The following is an 8235-nucleotide window of genomic DNA, read 5'->3' on the forward strand; positions in this document are numbered from 1 at the left end:
AGGGCCCCTGCTTGCTGACATAACTGCTGTTCTATGCGTCCTTGTTAAACTCTACAACCCTGTTACATGGGATAACAAAGGCCTTGTCTCTCAGAAAAGGTCATCTTATCTAGCTCCAAATGGTTTCTGCCCTAACCACATAGAAACTAAAAGCATTAACGTTTGCATCACGTTTTCCTGTTTTCACACTTATTGCATTTGATTTCCAGCTGTGCCCCTGTTCCCAGTCATCAGAGGAGGAAACTGAGGTTTGGAGAGACTAGGCCCAACATCAGCAAACCAAGATTTAAGACTTAACAGCAGTTTCGGCTTCCCAGGAAGGCAATCTCAACGTGGGATTACCTGGTCAGCACTAGAGCAATGATTTGCTCAATAGGCCCAATCTGTTCTCCCTAGGAAGGTGACCTTGCCCAAAACATGTGTTCTTTGATAATAATTTCCTTTTTTTTCCTGCCCCCTTTCCACCTTTAAAAACATTTCCTTTTCTACAGCTTGACAGAACTCTGCTCTGTTCTCTAGATGGGATGCTGCTTGATTCATGAATTGTTGAGTAACGCTAATTCGATCTTTAAACTTAGTTGAATTTTTGTCTAACAAGGTCAAGTCTCAAAGTTTAATGTCAAAGTTTAACTTCAAGAATAGAAATCCAGTCCCTTTTCTCTGCTCATTGGGGATATACATTTGTCACTGGTCAACGAACTCTGAGTTTAGTTTCCTCTTTCGTGGGGTTTTTATATTTCTACCGCCCCTAAGAGGACAAATCTGCCATTGGTGGTCACTGTGTGAAGACTGAGCCAGTGTCAGGAACCAGCTGGACCTCATGCACACGCAGTGGGAAGAAGCAGCTCCCTTGTCCTGATCTGGAGTTCTAGTCCTGCTGGCCGAGGTGAGTCCCCTCCTCTGACCTCCACGTTTCTCCTCTGTAACATGGAGACCACAGGAGTCCCTACATCCTGGGTTCGCTGTGAAGGATCAGTGAGCTGATATGGACAGCTGTTTGCCCACTGCTAACCAAGCTAAATGTGGTAGTAACTGTAAAATACTTAACAGGGAGCTGGGGATGGAGTAGGGGCAAAGCGGATGTCATCTGATCGCCTCTCCTAGAGCAGGACATTCCACTTCAGTTTGATGAGCTAGGAACCCAAGCAGTCCAAGGCTGTGTGGCTCTCGCTTTGGTTCTGGTCACTTTTCATGCTTCCTTACTCTTATCTTCTGTTTTTTTCCATGTGCAAAGCTAATTCTTGAATTCTGATTCTCATCCAGAGAACCCAGGAGTTATGGGCCAAATTGTGACCTTACCTCGAAAATATATACATTGAAGTTCTAACTCCTAGGACCTTGGAATATGACCTTTTTGGAGACAGTGCCATTCCAAAGGTAATTAAGATGAAGTTGTTAAGATGGACCCTATCTGATATGACTGTGACTGGCATCCTTACAAAGAGGGGAAGTTTGGACACAAAGAGACATACAGAAGGAATATGATAGAGACAGACACAGAGGGAGAAATGTCCATGTGACTGGAGTGACGCATTTGTAAGTGAAGGCATGCCCGAGGCTGCCAGAAGCTACAAGGGAGGCTTGGGACAGTTCCTTTCCCGTGTTTTCAGAAAGACTATGGCCCTGCTGACACCTTGATTTTGGACTTCTGACCTCCGAACTGTGAGATAATAAATTTCTGATGTTTTAAGTCACCTCTTTTGGGCTGCTTTGTTACAGGAACCTAATATAACAGGAGTTGGACGTGACCTCATCTAAGGCTTTCTGGCTTGGGAGTGAGACCCTGTTCAGACTTCCTCTGACCCGGCTGATACATGCTATACAGCTTGGCCCCCTGAGCCTAAATCCAATCTATTCCAAGAAGCCAAGCTGCTTGCAGAACCACACACACACATACAGTATCCATCTCAAATGGCAATTAAACAGAAAATAAGGAGAAGAGCATATTTAGGTCAGGAACACAGACCTGTAGACAACGTCTTCTAGACCATTGCTCAGAAACAGCATGATATCTTGGAAAGAATTCAGAGTTTGGACACAGGCAGCAAACAGGGTAAACGTCAGCTCTGCTAACTTAATTTCAGTGTGACCATGGACAAGTTCCTCGCCTGTACAACAAAAATGCTAAAAGTATTGACTCATAGGGTTGTTATAAAGTTGAATGAGAAGCCATCAGCATTATATCTATCACAGTGCTACCCAGACAGCATGGATACCCCTTGAAAGTAATTATTAATAATACAATTGTTGTTGTATCCTAAAGAATAAAACAGTCTACCCTTTATGAGGCCACCGTTACCTTGATTCCAAACACATTACAAAAAAAGAATGCTATAGGCTGATATCTCTTATGAACAATGATCCAGAAATCCTCAACAAAATATTAGCAAACCGAATTCGGCAATACATTAAAAATATACACCATGATCAAGCTGGATTTATTCCTGAGATGCAAGGTTGGTACAATATCTGTAAATCAATTAATGTGATACACCACATTAACATATCAAAAGATGAAAACCATATGATCATATCAATAGATGCAGGAAAAGCATGTGACAAAATCCAGCATCTATTTATGGTAAAAACTCTAGCAAAGTGGGAATAGAGAGAACATACCTCAACGTAATAAAGTCCTTGTATGACAAACCTACAGCTAACATCATACTCAGCAGGGAAAGGCTAAAAGCAGTTTCCTTAAGATCAGGAACAAGACAAGGATGCCCACTTTCACCACTCCTCTTCGGCACTGTATTGGAAGTCTTAGCCACAGCAAACAGACAAGAAAGAGAAACAAAATACTGGAATTGGAGAGGAAGAAATAAGGTTCTCATTATTTGTCGATATTATATATAGAGAACCCTAAAGATTCCACCAAAAAACTGTTTAGAACTGATCCATGAATTCAGTAAAGTAGCAAGTTACAAACTAAATATTCAGAAGTCAGTGGCATTTTTATACACCAATGATGAACTTTCAGAAAGAGAAATTAAGAAAATTTTATTTACAATTGCATATAAAATACCGGGGAATCAAATTAATCAAAGTAAAAGACCTGCTCTCAGAAAATTATAAGTCATTGAAAAAAGAAATGGAAGAAGATACAAATAAAGGGAAGCATATACTGTGCTCATGGGTAGAAAGACTCAACATTATTAATATGGCCATACTAACCAAAGCCATCTATAGATTCAATGCAATTCCTATCAAGATATCAATGGCATTTTTCAGAGCGTTAGAACAAATAATTCTAAAATTTATATGGAACCATAAAAGACACCAAATAGCCACTGCAATCTTGAGAAAACAAAGTTGGAGCATCACAATACCTGATATCAAACTATACTACAAGACTACAGTAATCAAAACAGCATGGGACTGGCATAAAAACAGATACATTGATCCATGGACAGAATAGAGAGCCCAGAAATATACGCACACCCATATGCTCACTTAATATATGACAAAGGAGGTAAGAATATACAATGGAGTAAAGACAGTCTCTTTAATAAATGGTATTGGGGAACTTGGATAAATGCAAAAAAAAAAAAAAAAAAAAAAAAAAAAACTGAACCATCTTCTTACACTGTATGCAAGAATAGACTCAAAAATGGATGAAAGACTTAAATGTAAGACCCGAAACCATAAAGCTTCTAGAAGAAAACACAGGCAGTAAACTGTCTGATATTACTAGCAGTAACTTCTTTATCTCCTCGAGTAAGAGAAACAAAAGGAAAAATAAACAAGACTACATAAAACTAAGAAGTTTTTGTACAGTAAATGAACCATCAACAAAACAAAAAGACAGCCATCTGAATTGGAGAAGATATTTACTAATGGTACATCTGATTAGAGGTTAATATCCAAAATATTGAAAGAACTCATACAACTCAACAACAACAAAAAACCCTAAACACGCCAATTAAAAAATGAGCAGAAGACCTGAGCAGTTACTTTTCCAAAGAGGAAATACAGATGGCCGATAGGCATATGAAAAGATGCTCAAGGTCACTAATCATCACAGAAATGCAAGTTAAAACCACAATGAGATATCACCTCATACCTGTCAGAATGGCTATCATTAATAAATCCACAAACAGTAACTGTTGGCAAGGATGCAGAGAAAAGGGAACCCTCATACAATGTTGCTGGGATTGCAAATTGGTACAGCCACTATGGAAAACAGTCTGGAGGTTTCTCAGGAAATTAAAAATGGATATATCTTTTGACCTGGCAATTGCATTTTGGGTATTTATCCAAAGAAAACCAAAACAATAATTCATAAAGATCTATGCACCCCAATATTCATGGCAGCACAATTTACAATAGCCAAGCTACGGAAACAACCTAAATGCCCACCGACAGATGACTGGATAAAGAAGGTATAATTCATATATACAATGGAAAATCACTCAGCCATTAAAAAAATGAAATCCTACCATTCACAAAAACATGAATGTACCCAGAGGTTATTATGCCGAGTGAAATAAGTCAGACAGTGAAAGATAAATACCATGTGATTTCACTTATATGCATAATCTAAGGAAAAAAAGAACAAACTAACCAAAAACAGACTTACAAATAGAGAGGACAATGTGGTGACAGATGGGGGGATTGGGGAGCTGGGAGAATGGGGTAAAGTGTGTTAAAAAAGTACAAATTAGTAGCAGATGGTCACAGGGATGGGGAGCACAGCATAGGGAATGCAGTTAGCATTAATACATTGGCTAGGTGGAGAGCCAGAGAGGAGGAGCAGTTAGGGAGATCATTTTATAAACTATAGAAATGTCTAGCCAATGTATTGTATACTTGAAACTAATAATAAAAAAGAAGAAAAGTCATACCTTGTTTCCACAGAGTTTTTTTTTCTAATTGCGTGACTCACTGAAAACATTAGAAAAAGAAGGAGAGAAAACATAATTGCCTAATTCCATCAGTTACCAGGAAGGATGGTTCAGGAGGTCTGTTTCCTGATGCAGTAATGATGAGGGAATCGCACGATGTGCATTTTTGCACATGAAGATGGAGCTTCCGATGCACCAGGAGGGAAAACGGTTTAGTGGTTTGTCAAGTGGCGGTGGAGGCTTATGCCTTTAGTGCTCCCCCATGACCTCTCCCGTACCCTGACCGACAACGTGACGTGGCAATGATTCTAGGAGCAAATCTGTGTAATCATCATGGAGGAGAGATGGAATATGGATTGCCCCTCTCCTCTCAGTGCCCGGGTAGACATTGCTAGTCAGCCACAAAACCCCATCCCATTGAATCTATTCATGGACTTAGGATCTTAAGAACTCAGCCTCTATCACACAATCGCAGTCAGCCTTCGGTTTGAAAGATGCTTGCTATCTCAAGCTCAGGAAAACAGGAAAGACTCTAACTACTGTGATCTCTCTGATGGGGCAGACGAGGCTAGTCAGCCATCCACAAAATCTGATGGCCATCGCGGGGCGGCAGAGCAAGGCTTTGGGTGTGAAGAGCTAGTGGAGGTCAGAAACGGGAGAATACGTGAGGAGGTAATGAATCAGACCCACAGGTGCTTGAGTCAGGTACCCTGGAGGAAAAACTCATGGCACAGACTTCAGGACAAAGAATGAGAATGATGCATGACAACTGGAGGTCCACGCTACACAGCACAGTGGCGATGCCTAAGATTATTTGGACCAGGATATAGATACTTCATGAGCAAATAAATACTAGGTGCCAGGGACTCGCCGAGGCACTTTCATAGACATTTCCTCGTTCAACCCTCAAAATAAATCTTTAAGGTAGGAAGTATTGTCCCCATTTTATAGAAGACACTGAGATCCAGAAAGATTAAGAAACTTACCCAAAGTCACAGATGTGTGCTGCCTGTGCTTTGAGTCTTTTCCTTTTTCTTTTATATCACAGCTGGAGTTCATACTTTTAGGTCACAAAGGTTTTCCAGAGCAATAAAATGTCAAACGATAACAATACCAACAAAAAATAATGAAGATACTGTAAACTCTGCCCGGTCACGTTGGCTGAAATTTTCACTTAATATTGAGGACCTTCAGGATAGGATCGAACAGGGATCCAGACTGGAAAAAGACCAGAAAAGGAGGCGGAAGATAGCAAAGCCAACCCTCGAAAGGAGGGGCTGATGCTTTTACAGCAACTGTATGTGTGCCAAGGCCAGAGTCACCCCAGAGTCACGAGCTGGCGGCGCCCCTGTCCTCGGAGGGTGCGCTCCTCAGCGAGTGCCAGCGCGGCATAACGTGTGTGACTCTCGATGACAGGCTGCTGGGTGTGGACCCCAGTTCCGCCTCTTCGCAGCTATGCCACTCTTTAACCATGTTACCTTGCGCGAGGTACGCAGTGGCCACATGCAAAGCAAGGGTCAGAAACGGGGAAGAGTTCCCTGGGGAGAAACAGCATGCCACGCAGAGACACTCAGGGGAAGCACCTGGGTCTCTGAGGCAGAGGGAGAGGGGAACTGTGGACAAGCGCCTTTACCATGGTTTCTTCAGGAAAGTAAGGGAGACGCAGAATAAGCGGCTTTAGGATTGGCTGATTTGAATAATTTCAGCAGGCTCTGGCGCACAGGTGGTAAGGGTGAATATATCAGCCTGGAGCGTAAGAGCCCAATAACAGAGGTGTTTGGGGTGTGGACTTAATTGCTCAAGAAGGAGAACCGACCAGGCTCTAGCTGGGGCCTCAAAACCAGGTCAAGGCAGCACTTACAAAACTAAACTTATCTGAAGCACAAAATAGCACTTCACAGGGACACATGAATCCTTACGTTCATCACAGCATTATTTACAATAGCCAAAATATAGAGGCAACCTGGGTGTCCATCAATGGATGAATGAATAAAAAAGAAGTGTACGTATATACAGCGGAATATTACTCAGCCATAAAAAAGAATGAAATCTTGCCATCTGCAACAACACGGATGGACCTAGCAGGTATTGTGCTAAGTGGAGTAGGTCAGACAGAGAAAGACAAAAGCCATATGATTTCATTCACATGTGGAATCTAAAGGACGAAATAAACATACAAAACAGAAACAAATTCATGGATAGAGAGAGCTTTATGATGGTTGCCAGATGTGGGGTGGTGCTGGGGAAGGCAGGTGGTTGAAGATTGGGTATAAAAGGGGAAAGGGTTAGGAGTACAAATTCTTGGTTACAAAATAGTCATGAGGATGTAAAGTACAGCATAAAGAATATAGTCAATAGTACTGTAATAATTATGTATGATGTCAGATGGGCACTAGATTTTTCAGGGTGACAATTATCTAATTGTCTAATCACTAAGTTGTACACTTGAAACTAATATAACATTCTATGCCAACTGTAATTGAAAAATAAAATTATTTTTTAAAAAGTACATTAGATTCACCTTAAACAAATGATGAGATCTCTGGACTCTCATTTCTTATCTGTAAAATGGGGATAACTGTACATATCCTATAGGATTATGTGAAGATTACATAAGAAAATACGTAAGGCACTCAGCTGGTTCCAGGAAGGGCTCAATAAAAGTGTTATTATTTTAATAAAGAATGCTATTAATAAAGTCATGAATAAAGTCCTAAGAAAGACCCCACATGTTACAACCAACACCTTCTAGCTAAAATGGTCCTGCCCTTAGTTCCTGCTCAGCTAGGTTGCTCTTTCCTTGGGGCACTTCTGATTGGCTATGGGATCTGTAGCTCATCCACTAGCTGGCCAATGGCCTATGAGCTCACCTGACATCAAGGAGGATGGCCGAATAAGCGATGATGATTAGCAGAGCCAATCAGATTGGCTTTCTCTGGGATATGGCCCATAAAACACGAAGAGGACCAGTAAGGTGAGAGACAGAGGGTAACGACTGTGATGTTCAGAATGCGATACAGAGATGTCAGTAGGGAGGAAGCTCGTGGACAGAGAGAGGCAGATGGCCTAGGCTGTCTGCGGAGATCCCTTGACAATGACACAGCTTTTTCTGCTTCCACTTCTAGGGTAACCATGCAAATTTTCACGTTTCGAGAATAAAGATAGGGCAATTGTTCAAATTTTTCACATTTTTTCTCGGTTGATACAAAAGGAGATATCACTCTCATATAAAACCACAAAGAAGTCACGTGACTACCACTTCAGCCCCACCTTTAATTTGCTTTGGACCAGCCTCACGCCCTCTCTGAGCCCCGGTCTCCTCATCTGCCACACGAACTCTAAGGCTCGGGCATCCCACAGGGTTCGGATGCCTCTAGTGCCGAGGCCACTA

The 8235-nt window shown here is 41.5% G+C and overlaps 1 long non-coding RNA gene across 1 annotated transcript; it reads left to right on the plus strand.

Annotated features, from left to right (window-relative positions):
- Positions 1-793: 793 nt before the first annotated feature.
- Positions 794-2395, plus strand: LOC107516851. Its single transcript, XR_001598391.2, has 3 exons — positions 794-886; positions 1264-1377; positions 1720-2395. It is a non-coding gene; the product is annotated as an uncharacterized LOC107516851 (long non-coding RNA).
- Positions 2396-8235: the final 5840 nt, after the last annotated feature.

This window comes from Rousettus aegyptiacus, unplaced genomic scaffold (assembly GCF_014176215.1).
Source record: "Rousettus aegyptiacus isolate mRouAeg1 unplaced genomic scaffold, mRouAeg1.p scaffold_m13_p_8, whole genome shotgun sequence".
Taxonomy (NCBI): domain Eukaryota; kingdom Metazoa; phylum Chordata; class Mammalia; order Chiroptera; family Pteropodidae; genus Rousettus; species Rousettus aegyptiacus.